The sequence below is a fragment of the Vicia villosa genome, unplaced genomic scaffold, assembly GCF_029867415.1.
Source record: "Vicia villosa cultivar HV-30 ecotype Madison, WI unplaced genomic scaffold, Vvil1.0 ctg.000222F_1_1, whole genome shotgun sequence".
Classification (NCBI taxonomy): domain Eukaryota; kingdom Viridiplantae; phylum Streptophyta; class Magnoliopsida; order Fabales; family Fabaceae; genus Vicia; species Vicia villosa.
In genome coordinates this window covers 278,481-304,543 of record NW_026705084.1, presented here as the reverse complement: position 1 = coordinate 304,543, position 26,063 = coordinate 278,481, and the positions used below count along the sequence as shown (strand labels likewise).

The 26,063-nt window shown below is 34.7% G+C and overlaps 1 long non-coding RNA gene across 1 annotated transcript; it reads right to left on the bottom strand.

Moving 5' to 3' along the window:
* Positions 1 to 17,197: 17,197 nt before the first annotated feature.
* Positions 17,198 to 25,559, bottom strand: LOC131625583 (uncharacterized). The gene is made up of 3 exons (XR_009290907.1): positions 25,010 to 25,559; positions 20,272 to 22,809; positions 17,198 to 18,109 (listed from the first exon to the last, which is right to left on the bottom strand). It is a non-coding gene; the product is annotated as an uncharacterized LOC131625583 (long non-coding RNA).
* Between the last annotated feature and the right edge of the window lie 504 nt (positions 25,560 to 26,063).

Below are 26,063 nucleotides of genomic sequence, written 5' to 3'. Positions count from 1 at the left end.
GAGTAGGTCTTTTTCTTTGACCAAACATCTATAATTCTTGGTGTTTTTTCTTTTCCCTAAACTTTTTACTTTCTGCAATTTATATTGGACGATTTTAATTTTTTGCTGCATAGTGTTAAAACAAATTTCAAAAGAATTTTAAAATCTGATTTTAATTTTAAAAGTTTTCAAAACCATGTCTTTTTGAACCACACAATTTACTGTCCCCTCTTGTGTGCAAAGTCACATATCCAACAAGTTGCATTAGAGTCTAACTTTTGTTTAAGGACTAATAGCCTTAGACGGAAGATGATTTTCGACAAGAGAACCTTTTTAAATACACCACCACATTTCAATAGTATTTAGTTTGAATTGTGAAAATCTAGGTTTTGAATCATTCTTCAATGTGTAGCAACCTGCCTAAAAATTAGACTTAGAGAGTCACCACCTATTCTATCAAGGCGAATAGGAAACCTATGCAATTAAGAGATCAGGGTAAGATACTATATTCAGGTCGAGGGAAGGTGTTAGGCACCCTCAACCCTTTCCTAAAGGCTAACATTCAAAGATAAAGGTTTATGGCAAGGCTTATAAAGAAAGGTGACAGAGAGTAATAAGAGTTAAAGGCTAATTATTTGAATATGATTAGAGTTTGGAAGAGGGGGGACTCGCCTTGTTGCCAAGTGCCTACGTATCTCCTTATGGAGAATCAGAGTCAACGTAGTTCGGGGCACAGGATTGTACGCCTTAGAATTTGATTTGAATGGTTTGAAGTTGATTTGAAATTGTTTTTTTTGAAACGCGAAGTTCGAAGGTATTTTGAATTACCTTATCGTAGTTTGAACATCGCAGAATTGAAGAGATGAAAATCCGTGGTTTGTGATTTGATGTATTTTAAGTGTTTTGGGCGTACAACCCTGATTTAATATGGCACTATTAACCGCAACGATCAATAGATTCGATCGCCATAGTTAACAGATTAGTAAAGGATTGCTGGCAATTCTAATCGATTGATTCGATTATCACTTTTAGCAAATTGATGTATTTTAATTATTAATTTATTAATTTATCGTTACCCCTCATAACCGATAGTTTCGATTACAAATAATAACGAATTGATAAGGGGAAATATGCTAATCATCATAACCAATAAGATGGTTAAAACCATTTAGCAAAATAAATTTATTTGAATTTTAATTTATAGGATTTGATTAATTAAATTAATCGATTATTAACCATCGCGACCAATAGATTTAGTCGGAACGAATAATAAATTAAATCCTAATATCTTTGATACTTTGGGCAAATGGGATGGAGCAAACCCTAATATCTTAATGTATTTAGTATTCTAAACCTAAAATAAATTCCTAATCCTAATTAAATATAAACATAATTAATTAATCCTAAGAAATTAAAATTAACCATTTAATTATATACATAATATAAATTAAAATTAACCATTTAATTATATACATAATATAAAAACAATTAAATAAAACCTGGAAAAAGATCTTGTGTAGCTCCTTTGTGAGGGTGCATGGTGCACCTTGCAATCCTGGCACGTTAGATGGGACTATAGGAGATTTGATGGCTGAGCATGGAGGATGTACAGTGGGTGCACATGGGTTTGTTGCGTGGGATCGAGATTGCCAAGTCTGCAAACATAAATCATCAAAATATATGTAAAAGGTGGGAATCGATCCCACCCCATGGAGGTCAAAGATTCAGAATGCCATGCGTTGCCACTGCGCCAAATCCAATTAGTTGTCATTGATTGAAACACAAAATTACATAAATGAAACGTAATAACTAAACAAGAGAAGAATGAAAACATGAACCAGGTGGGCCCCCCGATGTATCATTTGGACCAGTCATTGCTGGGATAAGTGCTAGGACCTGTTGACCCACCAATAGCAGCTCGCGAGGGCGCCACACGCGCGGGTCCTCCTTCAAAAACGTGAAGCCTCATCGGAACAGTAAACTCGCTCATCTTCTCCGGCGGTCAACAAACGAAACACCTGCGAAAACCACCAAACGTGAAAAGAAAACAACCCAACCCCACTAATTTGGCCGTTCCGATTCCAATGGTGCAATCGTATTGCTCTGAAACCGTCCCTAACCCTCAGTTCGAAGCTTCTCCAAGCTTTTGCCCTAACAATGGTAAGTATGATCCCACACGTGAAAACTCCAGTATATTGGCCCAGACCTTCTCTAAACTGTACCAGGGACTTGAATAGACGGTTAGTTTAAATCGTAACACAGTAGAATATGAGATACGAAAACTAAGTCACGTATGAACATGGTGATCGTGACATGCACATTCCAAGTGTTATAAGACTTAACTAAAGGTGTATTCTTACCATGTGTTACCTCAGGATGATGATGATACGCTTGGTACTCGTGGATAATGGCTGAAAAAAACTTTTTGATCGTGCCCTAGCTTCATGTATTTTTTGAAACCTAAGAACCCTTATTTTTGGCTGCCCTCCCCCCCCCCCCCTCTCTCGTGGCTGCATCTCTCTATATATATATGAGATCACTTTAGGGTTTAGAAAATTGGAAATAAATCATGCTTTGATTAGAAGAAAGTTTGATTTGATTTTTTGTATAAAATCTTTCCAAGTTTAACTCCAATCTATTTTTTGATCTTTTTGCCACAAGTCTTCAATCAAATATTATGAGTCTATTCTTAATATTTGATAAAATAAGCTTAACACCAATCTTTTATTTTTTTTCTTTATTTATTTTAACTAAAATTGAATTGAATTAAATCCAATAAAATAAAATAAAATAAATAAAAGGAAATCATATAGTTGGGCTTAGAGGTTATGGACCATGCTAGAAATGAGTTTTAGAACATGAAAGGATTGACCCACTTGAAAGAAAATTCAATTTTGCTCAATATCTCTTTCATGCATTTTCTCAAAAATTAGTCAACCTTAACAAGTCATAACTTCCTTGATCTTAATTCCATAGAGGTGATTCTTGGCTCTTTAGAAAGCTTAAGGTGTCCTCTAAAGGCTCTCTTTAGTTTCATCTCAATTGAAGCTTCTTGAGATCCATTTGAGGCCTTAGAAATTCAAAATCCTTTGATAAAGTGCAAACCCTAGCTTTGAGACTATCGATAAGGAGAGAGTGACTTGAATGATCCATTGAACCTAGAGCCATTGAAGATGAATAGAGGAGGGCAAATTTTGGGGTATGACAGCTGCCCCTGTTCAATCTTCTTAAACCTGAAGAGTCAGATAGGCACGTCTGCCTATCATGATCTAAAGGTAGAAGATGATTGAACACAGAGAATGCCCCTAAATTTGTGTTTGTTGGGAAGAAGTCATGTGGGAGATGGGCTTTGAAGATGCCATCCAAGGTAAATACCTCTCTCTCTCTCTTTTTTGGATGTGGAGCAGATGGTTCTGATTGTAGCATAGCCTAAAAAGGCAACCTGATTTTATGCAATGGTATGATGCATGCGATGTATGATGCAGTAAGCCTCCCAAAATAAATGAGAGCGATGTATGCATATGCATTATGTATGAATGAAGTATGTTAGTTAAATGATGCAGGAATGTTAGTTGAGATGTGTTAGTAGCTTTGAAAAGAAAGATAGAACCTTTGCTTGTTGTTGATGAAATTTTGGGGAACATCACTGCCGAGGGACTAACGTGATAAACCCAATTGAAGTATTGTTTGAAAAAACCTTGTGCTCGAGTGTGAGAGAAAAGAACCGTCCTGCTAAAGCCTGAGTCTTACATAGCGAGGACTTGTAAGAGGGATCACTTGTTATGATTCTAACAAGCTCACCTGCACCAATAGGGTCATTTGCGAGGGTTATCGCAAACTCACCTGCACCATTAGGATCATTTGCGAGGGTTATCGCAAACTCACCTGCACCATTAGGATCATTTGCGAGGGTTATCACAAACTCACCTGCACCATTAGGATCATTTGCGAGGGTTATCGCAAACTCACCTGCACCATTAGGATCATTTGCGAGGGTTATCGCAAACTCACCTGCACCAATAGGGTCATTTGCGAGGGTTATCGCAAACTCACCTACACCATTAGGATCATTTGCGAGGGTTATCACAAACTCACCTGCACCATTTAGATCACTTGCCCTAGTTCGGACGAGCTCACCTGCACCAAAGGAATTACCTGCCATGATTCTGACAAGCGTACCTGCATGAAAGAGATTCACCTGTTTTTAGACTCACGACTCGAGGGTCGGAGACTGGGCTGTTGTCACAGTCAGACGGGAACTGACTACCAGACGGGAACTGGATTTTGATGTAACAGTCAGACGGGGACTGACTACCAGACGGGAACTGGATTTTGATGTAACAGTCAGACGGGAACTGACTTTGAAAATGATTTTCCAGGACGAGAACTGGACTTTGTGATATGCCCCATATGATATGTGTATGCTAATGCGTATGTATGTATGCTGATGGTGATGTCAATCCTAAGATTTTATCTCCTTATTGAGCTTATTTAAACCATATTTGCACCTACACCATGACTATGCTTATGCTTGCTTTGTAATTTATGCTTATGTATGCGGGTAATACTTAGGTATATGTTGATTGATGAGTGAAACGAAATAATGTCTTCTGTAAGACTACCTGAAAAGGGTTTTGGAATGGATATGAAAATTTGTCTTGAAGAAGACTACCTGAAGAGGTTCTTAGAATGGATAGAAATTTGTCTTGAATAAGACTACCTGAAGAGGTTCTTAGAACAAGAATGTCTCGAAGAAGATTACCTGAAAAGGTACTCAGAAAATGAATGTCTTGAAGAAGACTGCCTGAAAAGGTGCTTAGAACGAGAATGTCTCGAAGGAGACTACCTGAAAAGGTGCTTAGAAGAGGAATGTCTTGAAGAAGACTACCTGAAAAGGTACTCAGAAAATGAATGTCTTGAAGAAGACTGCCTGAAAAGGTACTTAGAATAGGAATGCCTTGAAGAAGACTACCTCAAAAGGTACTTAGAAAAGGAATGTCTTGAAGAAGACTACCTCAAAAGGTACTTAGAAAAGGAATGTCTTTGAGAAGACTACCTGAAAAGGTACTCAGAAAATGAATGTCTTGAAGAAGACTACCTGAAAAGGTACTTAGAAAAGGAACGTCCTGAAGAGGACTACCTAAAAAGGTTTTTTTGGGAATGACGATGATTGTATTAGAGAAGACTACCTATAAAGGTTTTTTAGAAACGAATGTCTTGAAAAAGACTACCTAAAGAGGTTCTTGGAAATGGTGATCATTCGTCTTGAATAAGACTGTTTGAGGAGGCTCCTAGAAAGGACCGTGAGATTTGTCTTAAAGAATACCACATAAAAAGTCACGGTGTTATGTATCAACCAATGTATGTAATGCATGATTTGTATGTATTTGTATGTATTTGCATGATACTCCGATGATAGGTTGTTGATAACCTAAACGTATATAACTCGCTGGAGTTGCAGGTTTGTTTGATAAGGTGGGGTGTGATGCTAGTGCGATTCCCCGTTACCTGTTTTTTTAGGATCGTAGTTAGGAGAAATATTTGATCGAGGTTGTAAAGTACGAGAATGCCTTTCCCTTTTGTTGTTTGCCTTGCCCCAGTTTGGCTCTTTTGAATTACTCCACGCCTTTTACCTTTAGAGGTTCTCCACCTTTAACCTTTCCGGGATCTCCACACCTTTAACCTTTGAATTGTTCACCTTATGGATTTGATATCCGATTGCCCAATGTTTAGTGAAAAAAAGATGCCCCTGGTTGCCAAGTCATGAAGGAAATATTTCGAGAAATAACCTTATCATGTGCCTCGACGTTTAGATTAAAGGGTATGCTCTTGATCCCCAGAATATGGAGGGTTATCCATGGTGTTCTATCCTTTGAATTTGAATTCTTCCCATGTTTGACATGCCCCTGTTTGGTATTGCTTCGAGGTGTGCCCCAAGTCGATTGAACCTTAGGAAGAATGCCCCCAGTTAATAGGATTTTTGCTCGTATGCCCCTGCGATCCTTGAGTTTTTGCCCTTGTTAAGGGGAACCCCCTAGATGTGATTCCCCCCATTCCAGAGTCTTTATTAGAAAGATCGCCTCTGATTAAACCAATTTTGAGGTCTCCTCGATGCTAAGTGTATACTTGTAGATGACGTTGTATCCTTTGAGAAGTAACTCCAATGCAATGTGTATGCAAGTTTTGAAATCGAAGTCCGTTATGAATTAGGACGGGATAATTTAGAAATGAATGCTTGAAGAAGCACAATGGTTTAGAAATATTTTTTAACAAACGTAGGAGTCAGTATAACAAATCCTGCGTAATATGCTTTCATAGTTAACCTTGCCTCAATTAGGACTCTTGAATGTTGTAACTTGGCCTGGTTCACAGTTTTAAGAAACAATGGATATAACGCTCAAAGTTTATTTACCCCACCCCTTTCTCCTTGATGTTCTCCGAATCCTAAAAGTTCGCTTAATCCAATGGATGTGCTTTGTTTGCAAGAGAACCGCTTTGATTTTGATGTTGAGCAGAAGCCCTAGTAGAGATCCAAGCACTGATGAAAAATGTTGTAAAGATCCAAGAGTTTATGAGAAGCTTCGATGATTTAGCAGTCACAAGATTATCCTTTGTATTTCTCCTTTGTTTTCCCCTTATTTTTGCATGAACCAACCCTTTTGAGTTTGATCCATCGGGATGCCCTAAATTTTGCCTAAGTCATTTTTGTTTTCTTTTATGAAATTTTCCGTTTTGACTTAGCGAGCGCTTTTCTCCTTTTTCTTTTGAATACTCCTTTTGAGATTGATCCTTGGATATTGAATGTTGTGACTGCTATGTTGATTTTGATTTGCAAGCTTCGCCTTTGATACTTCCTCGATCTTGAATGATGTAATGAGGAAGAAGATTGTTGTAAATGTTATCTCCATTACTTCCTCATTCTTAGATGAATGCGAGGAAGAAGATGTGCTCGAACCTTATGCTTGAACCTTGCTTGAATTCTTGCTTGGATTGACTAATTCTCTTAACAACCAGAATACACCATTGAATTAATTGAAATCTACCCTGCCCCTGGTTAAAATCAAGGTTTATTTGACAAAGTAGAAACAAACTCCAACTCCTGGCTCGAGGGGGTAACTAGGGATTAACATCCTTATATCTCCACTGTTTGGGAAATGAAACAATGCCTGTACATCCTCGGCTCGGTCTTACTTTGAAAGCATATGTTTAGCTGGACTTAGTTATTTGTATTCGTCATTCTCCCTCAAGTTTGTTAATAATTGAAAGTTGAAATTGAAATAGAATAGAAGGGTGCGAGTGGAGAGTCGTAGTGGTGAGCGAATGGAGCGAATGAATTGATTTCAAAACATGCATGAATATTTTATTGAATTACTATTCGAGAGGTACAACGTTTTATATCAAATAACATTTTGTGATCGTAGGAAATACAACTTGAAATGGTAAACCTATTGATCCTAAGGGCAATCGCCTTTGTGAATCTGTTGACTTTGTTTTACTCCTTAGTTCTTAGACTTGTAGAAGTAAAAGGGTAATCTCGAATTCTCCTTGGGCACGTCAAACCTGTCGGAAATAATTGTTAGCGGTGGGTTTTCGTCGTATCGGAACTTCACGAGTTTCCTTTGACTTAACCTCTTTTGCTTTTTCCTAAGGATAGTATCACACTATTTGCCATCTTCAGAGTTTGTAGATTGATATAGAAAACACATGACCTTTTTGCCCCTTGGTGGGGAGTTAACATATGTCGCTTTCCCTCCATCGTAGTTAAGCATCTTCGTTCAGGATATTGCCCCAGTCGGACTAATCCTTGCCCCCAGGTTATCGTAGAGTGTCCTTGTAAGTTTGATGTGTTCATAGATGAACCCCTTATGACTAGATACCCCTTGTGTGTAGCTATGAGGGAACCTCTTTGTTGAGCAGATCCTCGCTCGATGATAACCTTCGTTGCGTTTATAATCCTGTTACGGAAAGGCATGGTCATGTAGCTGGCATGGCGAAAGGCGTCCTTTTTTCTTTGTAAGGTCAGACTCATTTCCAATAATTTATCCTCCTCCTCTCTCCATAGTTTATGATCCTTTGGATTGCTTTGTGGGATTCAGGAAACCGGCTAGCATGGTAAGTATGGATGCGGGCGAGGATGCGAATGCAAATGTATGAATGCATGAAAATGCAAATGCATGCGTATGGAAAAGACTCCTTTATCATTTTTTTTGTTATTACTCCTTGTATGTAATGCAATGCGGACGTGCGATATATATAATCCTAAGGATAGCCTATGCGGATTTAGGGATGACATTAGACGGATAACATTAGACTCTAATGAGACATTTGCGAGCTAGATATTATGACACGTTAATGGGAAGTGCGTGGGAAGTAGCAGCTGATGACCGTTCAAGACGGTCACCAAGTCTCATGACCTTCGAGAGGTCGTTCGACGTGTACTTACGAAACTGTCCCTCGTGGGAAGGTTCTCTATGTGGAACGCATCCTATCTAAGGACGATATTGGGTGAAGAGAAATCCCTACAGGCTAGGGATGAAAGATGTATAAACGGAAATCCAAACCCTACAAGTTAGGGGTATACGGGAATAAGCACGGGATGACCGTTCTAGACAGTCACTAGATCTCATGGCCATCGAGAGTCCAATCGACATGCGTTAATGAAGATGTCTTTCGTGGGAAGGACACGTGGTTGTAAAAATACAAAGATGTAAAAGGAAAATCCCTACGGGCTCGGGAGTGCGTAGGAGTAAGCATGGGGTGACCGTTCGAGACAGTCACTAGATCTCATGGCCATCGAGAGGCCAATCGACGTATGCTAACAAAGGTGTCCTTCGTACGAAGGACACGATTTTAAGAATAGGATCCCTATAGGCTAGGGAATACGTAGGGGTACCTGCAAAATTGAAACGCATAGATACTCGAAGCATATAAATTGCAAACATATAATAAGTACATAAGCCCAAAAGTCCTAGGTTCATAGGTTCGACGTAGCGGCTCTTGGGAGCCAACCTTTTTATAGGGGGGTTCTAGAAGGTCTCATGGGGTCGTTCGTAGCCTCCGAGACTTTTTGTCTCTTTGGATTTTAGAACAACTCATTTTATCCATGAGGTTCGAATTTTTGGGGTAGGTTCCCGGAGAGATCAGCCAAATATCCCGTCCTGCCCTCAACAAAGTCAAGCCTCGTTTTGGACATTTCCGAATATTCAACCCACTCCGAGTGGAGTTATCAATGAGACTCGTAGGCGATTCATACTCCCCTATTGATCTCAAAGTTAACTCCCACACTTAGGGTTTAAACAAATAATTTATAATATCCCGACAATGTAAAAAGCAGCAATTGTATATAAGCAACTAAAGCAGTATTTATTTAAATTATAGTAAAATAAATAAATAAAATTACTGTAAATAGATGTAGATAAATAAACAAATGAATTTAAATTTGAATATCTAAAAACAAACTAACCTCGAAGTCCAGCCGCTTATAATTTGACATTATAGTATGACAGTAATTAAATAAAAATTTAAATTACTGTAGTTTAAGGCTGTAAATAAATAAATAAATTTAAATTTAAATATTTTAAAACTAACCTTGGATTCCGGCCGCTTGCAATTTAAAAAATACAATACGCAGCAAATATTTAAATAAACAGATTTTTTTTATAAACAGGTATTTATTCAATTGATGTAAAAGATGAAATTAAAAATAAATAAATAAAGTAAAAACTTTAAATATTTAAATATAAATAAACCCTAATTTTTGGCAAATTAGCCAAACCCTAAAAAAGTTTGCCAAAAACCTAAACCCTGCCAAAGCCTATAGGAGCATAGCAATCACCATTAGGTGGTCCCCAGCAGAGTCTCCAGCTGTAGCAACCTGCCTAAAAATTAGACTTAGAGAGTCGCCACCTATTCTATCAAGGCGAATAGGAAACCTATGCAATTAAGAGATCAGGGTAAGATACTATATTCAGGTCGAGGGAAGGTGTTAGGCACCCTCAACCCTTTCCTAAAGGCTAACATTCAAAGATAAAGGTTTATGGCAAGGCTTATAAAGAAAGGTGACAGAGAGTAATAAGAGTTAAAGGCTAATTATTTGAACATGATTAGAGTTTGGAAGAGGGGGGACTCGCCTTGTTGCCAAGTGCCTACGTATCTCCTTATGGAGAATCAGAGTCAACGTAGTTCGGGGCACATGATTGTACGCCTTAGAATTTGATTTGAATGGTTTGAAGTTGATTTGAAATTGTTTTTTTTTAAACGCGAAGTTCGAAGGTATTTTGAATTACCTTATCGTAGTTTGAACATCGCAGAATTGAAGAGATGAAAATCCGTGGTTTGTGATTTGATGTATTTTAAGTGTTTTGGGCGTACAACCCTGATTTAATATGGCACTATTAACCGCAACGATCAATAGATTCGATTGCCATAGTTAACAGATTAGTAAAGGATTGCTGGCAATTCTAATCGATTGATTCGATTATCACTTTTAGCAAATTGATGTATTTTAATTATTAATTTATTAATTTATCGTTACCCCTCATAACCGATAGTTTCGATTACAAATAATAACGAATTGATAAGGGGAAATATGCTAATCATCATAACCAATAAGATGGTTAAAACCATTTAGCAAAATAAATTTATTTGAATTTTAATTTATAGGATTTGATTAATTAAATTAATCGATTATTAACCATCGCGACCAATAGATTTAGTCGGAACGAATAATAAATTAAATCCTAATATCTTTGATACTTTGGGCAAATGGGATGGAGCAAACCCTAATATCTTAATGTATTTAGTATTCTAAACCTAAAATAAATTCCTAATCCTAATTAAATATAAACATAATTAATTAAACCTAAGAAATTAAAATTAACCATTTAATTATATACATAATATAAATTAAAATTAACCATTTAATTATATACATAATATAAAAACAATTAAATAAAACCTGGAAAAGATCTTGTGTAGCTCCTTTGTGAGGGTGCATGGTGCACCTTGCAATCCTGGCACGTTAGATGAGACTATAGGAGATCTGATGGCTGAGCATGGAGGATGTACAGTGGGTGCACATGGGTTTGTTGCGTGGGATCGAGATTGCCAAGTCTGCAAACATAAATCATCAAAATATATGTAAAAGGTGGGAATCGATCCCACCCCATGGAGGTCAAAGATTCAGAATGCCATGCGTTGCCACTGCGCCAAATCCAATTAGTTGTCATTGATTGAAACATAAAATTACATAAATGAAACGTAATAACTAAACAAGAGAAGAATGAAAACATGAACCAGGTGGGGCCCCCGATGTATCGTTTGGACCAGTCATTGCTGGGATAAGTGCTAGGACCTGTTGACCCACCAATAGCAGCTCGCGAGGGCGCCACACGCGCGGGTCCTCCTTCAAAAACGTGAAGCCTCATCGGAACAGTAAACTCGCTCATCTTCTCCGGCGGTCAACAAACGAAACACCTGCGAAAACCACCAAACGTGAAAAGAAAACAACCCAACCCCACTAATTTGGCCGTTCCGATTCCAATGGTGCAATCGTATTGCTCTGAAACCGTCCCTAACCCTCAGTTTGAAGCTTCTCCAAGCTTTTGCCCTAACAATGGTAAGTATGATCCCACACGTGAAAACTCCAGTATATTGGCCCAGACCTTCTCTAAACTGTACCAGGGACTTGAATAGACGGTTAGTTTAAATCGTAACACAGTAGAATATGAGATACGAAAACTAAGTCACGTATGAACATGGTGATCGTGACATGCACATTCCAAGTGTTATAAGACTTAACTAAAGGTGTATTCTTACCATGTGTTACCTCAGGATGATGATGATACGCTTGGTACTCGTGGATAATGGCTGAAAAAAACTTTTTGATCGTGCCCTAGCTTCATGTATTTTTTGAAACCTAAGAACCCTTATTTTTGGCTGCCCTCCCCCCCCCCCCCCCCTCTCTCGTGGCTGCATCTCTCTATATATATATGAGATCACTTTAGGGTTTAGAAAATTGGAAAGAAATCATGCTTTGATTAGAAGAAAGTTTGATTTGATTTTTTGTATAAAATCTTTCCAAGTTTAACTCCAATCTATTTTTTGATCTTTTTGCCACAAGTCTTCAATCAAATATTATGAGTCTATTCTTAATATTTGATAAAATAAGCTTAACACCAATCTTTTACTTTTTTTCTTTATTTATTTTAACTAAAATTGAATTGAATTAAATCCAATAAAATAAAATAAAATAAATAAAAGGAAATCATATAGTTGGGCTTAGAGGTTATGGACCATGCTAGAAATGAGTTTTAGAACATGAAAGGATTGACCCACTTGAAAGAAAATTCAATTTTGCTCAATATCTCTTTCATGCATTTTCTCAAAAATTAGTCAACCTTAACAAGTCATAACTTCCTTGATCTTAATTCCATAGAGGTGATTCTTGGCTCTTTAGAAAGCTTAAGGTGTCCTCTAAAGGCTCTCTTTAGTTTCATCTCAATTGAAGCTTCTTGAGATCCATTTGAGGCCTTAGAAATTCAAAATCCTTTGATAAAGTGCAAACCCTAGCTTTGAGACTATCGATAAGGAGAGAGTGACTTGAATGATCCATTGAACCTAGAGCCATTGAAGATGAATAGAGGAGGGCAAATTTTGGGGTATGACACAATGAATTAGTTATGAATTATGGGAAACAATAATCAGTGGTCCATTTATCCCTACTCAATTACTCATCAAATACATGATGAAGTAGTAGATAAAGTGGAATCCCTTTAGATCCAAGAAGAAATGAGAAGATATGAAATAGATTTCAAAACCAAAAGTGTTATAGTAATGTCTCTAGATGACACTAAATTCTTTTATGTTCATCATTGCAAAATCTGCGAGGAAATATGGGATACTCTTTGATGACAATTCTAACAAGTGTGTTAGTCTCGTCGAAGTAATAAATAAAAGGGTTAATAACTATTTACCCCTGACATATGGGGCCTTTATGAAAAACCTCCCTGTAAAAAAAAGTCATATGGATGACCCTAAAATTTGGAAAAAGTCACTCTTAAAACCTTTCCCAGGCCAAGTCACCCAAAAAGCTGATGTGTCAATGTTTTTATGATTTTTCTATATTTTTAAATGCCACATGTGTGTAGTTAGTTTTGCTTGGACATTTTTACCCTCACTACAACAGAACGGTGAAACCACCATATCTTCACCTCAAAACAACCATCATTATCTCACACACTCAAATACCACTTTTTCCACCTCCAAACATAAACCTTAACAGTCTGTTTCTCTCTCAATCATGAGCCACCACCACACCTCTCAAACACCAGCAAACTATCCTTACTGCAAAATTAACAAGCACACAAAAAATATAATACCATTTTCTTCTTCATTACACATTCCATGAAAATCACCATCTTCCCTTCTGCACAACCTCAGCACTCGCTTCATTTTGAAGCACACTTCAAAGACCAAACATCAAACACCTTCTCTACAAGCTATAACTGATAAAATTAGAAAAAAAATTGAAGATGCAGAGATTCACATCTCTGCTCGCTCTTTTCTCATCCTCAAGATTTCTCAGCTCAACCAAATTACGTCGTGAGTTGATGAAGATGAATTCGGTGTCATTCATTACGAAGAGGGAGAAGAGGAAGAACGTGATACTTGTCATCCCAAATCCCTAATCCTTTTTCCATTTTGATTGAGTTAATCAATTAAACCTAAATTATGCATTATCAAGAAACTAGGCTAGGTAGATTTAGGGTTTAGGTTGAACAACGATGAGGGGAAGGAAAGGTAATTGAATAGTTTTTTGGGATTAGGTTTGATTTAAACTTGAGGGTAAAAATGTCCAAGCAAAACTGACTAAACACATGTGGCATCTAAAAAAATGGAAAAATCAGAAAAACATTGACAAATCGGCATTTTGGGTGACTTGGTCTGGGAAAGGTTTTAAGAGTGACTTTTTCCAAATTTCAGGGTCATCCATGTGACTTTTTTTTTACAGGGGGTAAATATCTATTAACCCTAAATAAAATTCATTTCCACATGGATTGCGAATTTAGAAAAGGTAACCACGTGGCAATTAAAGTAAATAACAACGGGGGGAGGGGTTTCAGAGTTATTAAGTTCAAGAATAAAAATGATAAATTAACGGAGTTGATTTCAATTACTAAAAGCGATTAAATCTTCTTTTGACTCCCTACTTATACATGTTGATGAACTATGCATTAATCGAATTCATAATATGCTAAAGTATTATGGTGAATTAACATGACCATTGCACCCAATTCTCTGGTGTATAGCTCACTAACATAAACAATAATTTCCTAATTCCTTAGGCCAATTCAAAGTTAAATTATGTGTTCTAAGTTGGTTAATTTCAAAGCCTCAACTTATAATTATCTATTCCTAGTTCATTACTAAGTTGAGTAATTGTCTTATATCGGATCGAAAGACTCACAGTAAAAAATCTCTACTCATCTAATATAAATGCATGCATTCATCAATGCATAAAAATCAATGAACACAAGGACAATTAAATAATAGTAATAATAACATAAAAGAATTCAATTAACATCAAACAACTATGTGATCCAACAAGTACAAGAAGATTTATCTAAAAAGATCTAAACTAATGAATCTTGCTACTCATATTGATTATAACAATTACCATAAGCCTAGATGAAGAGAACATGCAAATCAAGGAAGAATAAGGTCTTCAATGGCTTCCAAAACCCTTAAAATCGTCACTTTTGTAATCTCCAGCCGTCACTTTCTCTCTAAAATTCGAAACCCTAAAAAAGAAGCCAACATTCTCTATTTAATGGTGCAAAACATGTCAGGATTTGTCCCCTCATCGTGCCACGATGAGCCTTTCATCGCGCCACGATGGGAAGCATTGAACGCGCATGAAATTCAGAAGCAAATACTTATATTTTATTCCTTTTTTCCTCAAAATTTCCCAAAGTCTTCTTTCTTCACACATTTACAATTTTGTTCCATTCTTCCACATTTTTGCTTAGCTTTTGTTCTTATTTTCTATCAAAATTTGCTAGTAAAAATCACGTGATGAGGACTGTCATCACAACCTCAAACTTACTATATTGCCTGTTCTCGAGTAATCTGTCTGTACACTGAAAATTTCATCAGAAATAAAATGTTTATCCTTGCCGATGAATGTCATCTTTCTTATTTTGCTGATCAACACTTATGTTCCCTGCTTCAATCCAATCTATTCGAAAAAGTTCATCCGAACATACAAGCACTCAACATGTCTCTCACCTCGCATATATGCACTCAATTTGACAGGGTAATCACACAATAGACATATAAAAGCATTTAACAATGAGTTTGTAAAATTTCTAACCGAATCAATTAAAGTCAAATCTAAACACATATTTTTGAGGTCTTTTCAAAATTGTAACGTGACTTATGTCAAAGTAGAATTTTAAAATAGTAGACTTAAATCTTTGATGTTAAATGTTTAACTCTGTCCTGATGTTATATGTTTCTTTTCATATCACTCTTTTCTTATTCAATTGATACTAGAAAATTCATTATATTGGTCCTATTCTTCCTTACATAATATTTTTTTTCACTAGTTCCCAAAGTCAAAATTTATGTATGTAACATCAGTGCACCCTTTCTCGTATGACTTATAATGCCTTCTATAATATAAAAATAAAAGTTGTTCATAGAGTCAACTTTTTTATGAATGCAGCAAGTACGTTTAGTGATGTGCATGACTAAATTCTAATATTTAAAAAATCTAACCTATAGGAATAGTTTATTTTTCATCCTTCTTCTCTTTTCAACTACTTTCATGCGGAATCTAATAAATTAATATCAAGTGCTATAATTTATATATTAAACGTCTGTGAGCCACAGAAATATATAATAGTTATTCTCTGATGTTGACTTTAGTAGATTGATTAAGCATGAGTTTGAATCACTAATTTTTAGTATCTATTCGGTCAACTTTTGTGTTTTGTCTGTTTGTTTTGAGAACTCTATTTTCTGTATAGGTGTCAGTTTGAGAATATTTTAAATTATTGTTTTTGGGAAGCTGTTTTGGTGTTTTTCCAAAAAATAATGTTTATTTTTGTAGAAGGCTTTGTTTAGGTTGATGGTTGTTTTCTCTTGACACATGTTATGTTTTATTTGAAAGTTGTTGGATAATAAATATAGGAAATGTATTATAATCTATCTTTGGTTCAATTTCTGGTAGTGCTACATAACTACTTTCCTTTTGTCACTTAGAATTATTTTCTCCTTTTTGATATATTATGAACCTTATATATCTTGTATTCTTTTTATGTCTTTTAATTATATCATCACTATTTTATTTTTTTGTGTGTTTTTCATATGAACCCCTTGTGCCAATTTTGCACTATAGTTGATTTTGTGATTTTTTTTCAAGATCATTTTTATTTAGTGGTTTGGAATTTGATTTAAATGAGATATATACTTGTAGGTGAGAATTTGTCAATTATTTTGAATGAGTAATGATTCATTGACAGTAAATATAAAACTTTTCACATTACATCTTTCAATAATTCTTTGTAAATAATGATTAAATCAATCTAGCAATTAATTTGATAGATATTATTAAGTAGAGCAAATTAATAAAATTAAAAAAATTATTTGATATCTATAATCTATAATATAAAAAAATTCTATCTTTTTGAAGAGTTCCTCTCATGCTGCCAAGTGGCTTATTCTGAGAGTAGAAAATATTGCTTATTGATGCGCCATGTGGACTGTTCATTTATGAAGTTATGTTCTTCCATCTTCCACTATGGATGTGTTACATAATTAGCATTTGTGTGGTTGTGTCCATGCATCTTCTATTCTGCATAATTATGTGTTACATAATTAACATTATGAGGACTTTATATTCTTTTGTTCATTCAGCTTCTGCATCAGTTATGTAATGAAGAGTTTGTAACTCCTACATTATACATAATGATTGTGTTATTTATAGCATTTGTGGCTTCCACTTTTCTATAGTATCAACGATACTGGCGAGACCATTGGCGAAAATCTGTGACATCAACGATAGCAAAGAACTTTGGAAAGTTTCTGTTCGAGTGCACCACAAATGGAAAGTTGTTTCGAACAAGAGGGAGCATTTTGAGATGATTTTTGTTGACGTATCGGTAATGAAGTGATTTCTTTGGTTGGTTTTTACTATACTGTTTTTGGTTTGTTGTCTGTCTAATATTATTTTTTGTGTTGCACAGGGTGGTGACATACATGTTGTAACTCAACAGGTATGTTTGTTTGTTATTGTTTTGATTTTGATGAGGTTTTTTCTTATATTCTATTATTTTGGTCTTATGTTGTTTAGATACGAGGGTGGAATGAGATCAAGCAACTTCATAACAAACCAACTGACATCTTGGTTTGATTTTCTACAGTTATGTACTTTGCTAGGGTTTTCATTAAAACTCATCTGATCAAGGGAAAAACTGTCATCAGGGTTTTCAAATCATTATTTTTAGTTCATTTCTGCCATTTTTGTAAGTACAATTATAGAGTATGTAAGAATTAATACAAATGTAAGTACAATTTTTGTAATCAGAGTGCAATTAATTTTTGTAATAGGATGAAAAGAAAATAGATAAATTATATTGTGATAAGTGTGATGATTGTATGTGGTTCATTGACGTGGTTTGTTTGTTACTGTTTTGGTTTTAATGAGTTTTAATTTTCATTTTTTTATGTTGTTTTGTTCTTATTGTTGAACGATTCCGTTGGTTTTCTGTAACACCCCAAATTCTATCCGAAATTATATTGCAGAAAATATTAGAGTATTTAAAATTTCAAACAACAAATTGGAGTATCACATATCAACTAAAAACTTCAACTTGTGTTTCATTCAACAATGATACATAGCATTCGAATTAACAGTCAACTATCAGCTTATCTCAACCCAAACAACTTGGAAATATAATAAGTACTTCATATTATTCAACTTTGAATCAACGATTATAATAACAACAACTAAAACATCAACAACCTAGAAATAACGATATAAGCAACCCCCCGAGTGCTACGTATCAGAGCGACACACAAACTGGACTCGATGAAGCAATAAACTTCCACAGCTATACTTGAGTACCTGCCCATTTCCCATGGTAGGGGAAACATCAGCAGCAAGGGTGAGATATCAAACTATATAAATATGATCATGATAAATCATATATCAGGTAAAGAATATAAATGAATCACCGCCTCACACAACATCAACATAAACAGCACAAAGAACATCATCAATGAATAGTCATGATATCAACATATAAACATATTCGACAGATCATCATATACGCATCTTCAGACAACTCAACATATAAGCATCTTCAATAAGTCAACATATAATCATCAATATCATCATATAGGCATCTTCGACAAGTCAACATATAAGTATCTTTAACAAGTCAACATTTAAGCGTCATTATCAATATATAAACATTTTCAACAAGTCAACGTATAAGCATCTATATCGTCATATAAGCATCTTCATAAATCAACATATAAGCATCAATATCATCATATAAGTCATACATGTATTCGCAGACATCACATCATAAACGTTGCAAGTCAAATCACCAAACATCGCAACATATACATCACAAAAGACATCATGAGACACGACTCGTGCATATGCATGTGGTACCAATCGGAGCTTCAGCCCCCGTCACCAATTGCCCAATTCAGAGGCACAAGGCATAAGCCTTCGTCACTAGTTTGCCAGTCCAGGCCGTCATAGAGTATGCATATGAAATGTGACTCGACAAACAAGACAATACAACATACTCATCACAATCACATATCGTCACAAGGCATAAGCCTATATCACAATCAAGTACCATCTATACGAGGTAATTCACGTCACCATAATATTTCATCTTCACTTAGTCATAAAATCATCATCACAAATATATATACAACATCACGTGTTACAAATCATCATAAAACATCATCATGTTTTGACCCATCATCGCAATTATACAACTTCGCATATAAACAAGTCATTACATATATATATATATATATATATATATATATATATATATATATATATATATATATATATATCCTCATGCTTCGGCATATCACAACAAACATACAACTTCGTGTATTAACAAAATCGTCACAAATATATAATTCGCATATCATCAAGATTATTACAATTATCATCACGTTTCGGCACATCGGCACAATTACTCAATTTCACATATTAACAAAGTCATCCAAATCAAAACCACAATTTTCGATCAATTCGTAAGATAATCTCAACATGCTAATTTATCAAGTAAACCGAATCAACTTCCAATTATCAACTAATTCAATTAGACATAATATTATTTTTCAAAACAACATCATTGGCATAGCAACATATTATTCTCAACATAAATATTCAACCTAATCACGATTACGGTCAAATTCTTATGATACCGTAATTTACCGATAAACCGAATAATTTATCCAGATCTAAGTATATTCCAATTCCATTATATTCTATTCCTAAAATTTGTGTCAATTTCCATCACAAAACCAACATTTATTTATAAAGAATATTTAAATCAAACACAATTTCGGTCGATTCGGAAAATATCACAATTTCAACAAAATAACACCACCACGTTAATCTACTAATTAAACTTAGCTACCACGTAAATTTTCATCAAATTCCGAACAACTAATTATACCGCTTAATTCGGTTATTTTGATCAAACAGGACTGTTTTATTTCCCACTCTAGCATACTCCTGTTTCCAATTCAATTTGATTTCACGTTTCATTTCTAGTTTTATTACTAATATATTTTCTTATAACTATTATATATTTCTATTATATAATCATATTATATATTTCTATTATATATATTAAGTAACATATCAAAAGTAGAAATAGATGAAAATCAATTGCAGAACATACAACATTCCAATGTATATAATATATATACTATTAAGTACCAGCTATGAGAGAATTTAGGAACAACAGCAACAAAACAAAAGACAACACACACAAAAGGGGTTGCCGCCGGTAACAGCTACAACCGGCAGTCACTTCCGCTGACCGGCAGCACCACATTTCATTATTTATTTCGTTTCAGCAATTTTCCAAATACGCATAGCTTTTCAGATTAATTTTAGATTCAATTTTCTATGAACAACAATAATGATAGAAACAAATTCAACACAACACAATGACCAATTTATACCATAAACCCACATACAATCCATCATATTCCCATTTAGGTAGTAAGAATCCCCCTTACCTTAGATTGAGTGCAGCTTTAAGGAGAATCAATGGAGATTTTGGGAAAAATTGCACTTTAGAGCAACACTTTTGGGTCCCCTTTTCTCCTCTTCACAAACCCTAGCCTCCCTTCTTTATTTTTCCTTTCTCTTCCTCGGTTCTCTTTCTATTACTATGTTTCTTTTTTTTTTTAAGTGACAAAAGAGACCACCACTACTTAATGGGCCTAACCAAATATACCCCTTAATACTTAGAAATGTCATTAATTGAACCCAAAATTTATTCTACTCTTAATAAAAAAAATAATACCACCATTTAAATTCCATTAAAATAAAATCTGATTATTTTAATATACCGACTGAATACTCAAAATCTCATAACTACGGTCTAATCTTAATTACTCAGAAAATTCCCAAAACTTCAAATATTATTCCAATAATATTTCTATTACTGAAAATATCAAAATTCTTGATTAAATATCAATCCGCTATCCCGAACTAATGCCGACTAAATCGTCTCAAAATACGAAAACTTCACTAAACACTCCGAACGTCTAGATTAAGCGAATAATCGAATTTCCGGGCGTTACAACTCTCCCCCACTTAGAATATTTTCGTCCTCGAAAATCTACTTGTCAACACCATCGCAACCAAAACTCGTATCCAATCCTCAAATATCCAAATCACGTTTTGTAACACTTCAATCACTACTTCTTCGGCACAACAACGATTCCACAATAACACAAACACATATCTATTCTTACCAGATTCACAATAATCTACTACCCAATGCAGCATCCTGGCTCATCGCACTTATCCCAACAGTCTATCAATCCAAACATCAAGATAACTACACTTCACAGTCTTCTGACATATCGTCCTTCACTTCTTATAAGTCGTATAACAACAGTGCAATGCAATGCTTCCGCTGCGTAACTCTGATAATTCTTTTTTAAGTCACTGCCTTGTTAAAACTCCGTCAACTGTATGGTTCACAAATTTTTCAATCCAACGCAAACTTTCCTTAATACTCATTTCCACATCGTCGTTTCACTGTTACTTCCAAATCTTTCACCTTGCGACATTCGCTTGCACAAAACTCGCTACTCCAAATTGTTCATTTCGTCCAACTCTTACTCAACCACTCCTCTCATCAAGTTACATAAACTAGTGAACGACTAACTTCGCGATACAACATCAATACTTTTTCCTCACTATTAAGATAGCAAGACAAAGCTATAACATCCAACACGATTTTCGCCTACCATTAACAATGGATTGAGGGTGATCAGTTCCCCAATTTGTCAATTAGTATTCGACAATCATAATGGAGTATAAATCGTCGTTACTTCATAATAGCGTCATTTCTGAATTTTCACTCAAATTAATTAACACGTCATAATCCAATAATTCACTATGGGTTTTTACAACTCCCACAACTTCCTACCCATTATATCTCGTCGATGAGACACCAACGCCCAAACATATTACTGAACCCGCTTCATAGTCACTTAGCATCTCGCAATCGTCAAATGTCTTTCCATCTCAAAAATTACTTCTATACTCGTACTTCACAATTCATCTCATCTTTAAACTCTTCATAACTCAGGAGGTGAATTCTTTCATCGAAATTCCAGTCTTAACATCACCGAGACAACCATTCTTTTCACGGCTACACGCACCTTCGAATTTCCAACTCGAACTCACGATTCACCACACTTCACGCATCAACTACATCCGACAATCACTTATGCGAGTCTAACATAAAGTCTACCGTAGCTTTATCACTTTAACACTTGTCAAACACCGGCATCAGACGCAAAGGTTAAACACACCGACAAGTTCTCAGTCCTCAACTGTGTTGAACATCCCCACTCTCTAACTTCTGTCTCCCAAAATTATCCTTAACTTCACATCGTCTTCGACTCTGGGTAACATACAAAACTCTCAACAACACTTGCACCGTCGCTTGTTGACAACATACCTGACCATCCCTTACAACAGAAACATCTTCGAGAAGTAAAACTTCTCCCCCACTTGGGATCAAACCAATCCCTGCAACAAAGAAAACAAGTACCGATAGTGTTTCACACACATGTCGTGTACTAAGGAATAAAACACTGACAACATTCAATTGTCACACAACTCAACTGACTCGACAACATGGCCGGACGGACCGACCTGCTCTGATACCACTAATGTAACACCCCAAATTCTATCCGAAATTATATTGCAGAAAATATTAGAGTATTTAAAATTTCAAACAACAAATTGGAGTATCACATATCAACTAAAAACTTCAACTTGTGTTTCATTCAACAATGATACATAGCATTCGAATTAACAGTCAACTATCAGCTTATCTCAACCCAAACAACTTGGAAATATAATAAGTACTTCATATTATTCAACTTTGAATCAACGATTATAATAACAACAACTAAAACATCAACAACCTAGAAATAACGATATAAGCAACCCCCCGAGTGCTACGTATCAGAGCGACACACAAACTGGACTCGATGAAGCAATAAACTTCCACAGCTATACTTGAGTACCTGCCCATTTCCCATGGTAGGGGAAACATCAGCAGCAAGGGTGAGATATCAAACTATATAAATATGATCATGATAAATCATATATCAGGTAAAGAATATAAATGAATCACCGCCTCACACAACATCAACATAAACAGCACAAAGAACATCATCAATGAATAGTCATGATATCAACATATAAACATATTCGACAGATCATCATATACGCATCTTCAGACAACTCAACATATAAGCATCTTCAATAAGTCAACATATAATCATCAATATCATCATATAGGCATCTTCGACAAGTCAACATATAAGTATCTTTAACAAGTCAACATTTAAGCGTCATTATCAATATATAAACATTTTCAACAAGTCAACGTATAAGCATCTATATCGTCATATAAGCATCTTCATAAATCAACATATAAGCATCAATATCATCATATAAGTCATACATGTATTCGCAGACATCACATCATAAACGTTGCAAGTCAAATCACCAAACATCGCAACATATACATCACAAAAGACATCATGAGACACGACTCGTGCATATGCATGTGGTACCAATCGGAGCTTCAGCCCCCGTCACCAATTGCCCAATTCAGAGGCACAAGGCATAAGCCTTCGTCACTAGTTTGCCAGTCCAGGCCGTCATAGAGTATGCATATGAAATGTGACTCGACAAACAAGACAATACAACATACTCATCACAATCACATATCGTCACAAGGCATAAGCCTATATCACAATCAAGTACCATCTATACGAGGTAATTCACGTCACCATAATATTTCATCTTCACTTAGTCATAAAATCATCATCACAAATATATATACAACATCACGTGTTACAAATCATCATAAAACATCATCATGTTTTGACCCATCATCGCAATTATACAACTTCGCATATAAACAAGTCATTACATATATATATATATATATATATATATATATATATATATATATATATATATATATATATATATATATATATATATATATATATATATATATATATATATCCTCATGCTTCGGCATATCACAACAAACATACAACTTCGTGTATTAACAAAATCGTCACAAATATATAATTCGCATATCATCAAGATTATTACAATTATCATCACGTTTCGGCACATCGGCACAATTACTCAATTTCACATATTAACAAAGTCATCCAAATCAAAACCACAATTTTCGATCAATTCGTAAGATAATCTCAACATGCTAATTTATCAAGTAAACCGAATCAACTTCCAATTATCAACTAATTCAATTAGACATAATATTATTTTTCAAAACAACATCATTGGCATAGCAACATATTATTCTCAACATAAATATTCAACCTAATCACGATTACGGTCAAATTCTTATGATACCGTAATTTACCGATAAACCGAATAATTTATCCAGATCTAAGTATATTCCAATTCCATTATATTCTATTCCTAAAATTTGTGTCAATTTCCATCACAAAACCAACATTTATTTATAAAGAATATTTAAATCAAACACAATTTCGGTCGATTCGGAAAATATCACAATTTCAACAAAATAACACCACCACGTTAATCTACTAATTAAACTTAGCTACCACGTAAATTTTCATCAAATTCCGAACAACTAATTATACCGCTTAATTCGGTTATTTTGATCAAACAGGACTGTTTTATTTCCCACTCTAGCATACTCCTGTTTCCAATTCAATTTGATTTCACGTTTCATTTCTAGTTTTATTACTAATATATTTTCTTATAACTATTATATATTTCTATTATATAATCATATTATATATTTCTATTATATATATTAAGTAACATATCAAAAGTAGAAATAGATGAAAATCAATTGCAGAACATACAACATTCCAATGTATATAATATATATACTATTAAGTACCAGCTATGAGAGAATTTAGGAACAACAGCAACAAAACAAAAGACAACACACACAAAAGGGGTTGCCGCCGGTAACAGCTACAACCGGCAGTCACTTCCGCTGACCGGCAGCACCACATTTCATTATTTATTTCGTTTCAGCAATTTTCCAAATACGCATAGCTTTTCAGATTAATTTTAGATTCAATTTTCTATGAACAACAATAATGATAGAAACAAATTCAACACAACACAATGACCAATTTATACCATAAACCCACATACAATCCATCATATTCCCATTTAGGTAGTAAGAATCCCCCTTACCTTAGATTGAGTGCAGCTTTAAGGAGAATCAATGGAGATTTTGGGAAAAATTGCACTTTAGAGCAACACTTTTGGGTCCCCTTTTCTCCTCTTCACAAACCCTAGCCTCCCTTCTTTATTTTTCCTTTCTCTTCCTCGGTTCTCTTTCTATTACTATGTTTCTTTTTTTTTTTAAGTGACAAAAGAGACCACCACTACTTAATGGGCCTAACCAAATATACCCCTTAATACTTAGAAATGTCATTAATTGAACCCAAAATTTATTCTACTCTTAATAAAAAAAATAATACCACCATTTAAATTCCATTAAAATAAAATCTGATTATTTTAATATACCGACTGAATACTCAAAATCTCATAACTACGGTCTAATCTTAATTACTCAGAAAATTCCCAAAACTTCAAATATTATTCCAATAATATTTCTATTACTGAAAATATCAAAATTCTTGATTAAATATCAATCCGCTATCCCGAACTAATGCCGACTAAATCGTCTCAAAATACGAAAACTTCACTAAACACTCCGAACGTCTAGATTAAGCGAATAATCGAATTTCCGGGCGTTACATTTTCTACCTTAGAAATGATTCCATACTTTTGAACTGTTCTTCCAATTCTTCTGGAATTATAAGTTTCCAACTTTACTGTTGGACGGTTCTTCTGGAATTATAAGTCTCGTCTTTTGAACTTTAATGTTGAACATTTCTTCCCGTTCGTCTGGAATTGCGGTGATTTTGGGTCTCAGTTTTTGTTGATATATTTTTTTAATAGAATTTAAAGAAGAAAAAAGAATAAGAGTAAACAAGAATAAATAAAATTTAATCCATTATATCTCATTATATCTAATGAATTTTAATTTGTTTTATTATGTCTATATATGTTACCGATCAAAAAGAGAACATAATCACGATTTGATCATTAATAACCTATATATTTAGTTAATTTCAAAATATTTTTTTATAAAATTTTTAACCCAAATAAATTATACTGTACTTTAAATAGATAAAATAAAAAATATTCTCTATAAAATCCAAATAAAAAAAAGAAAAGT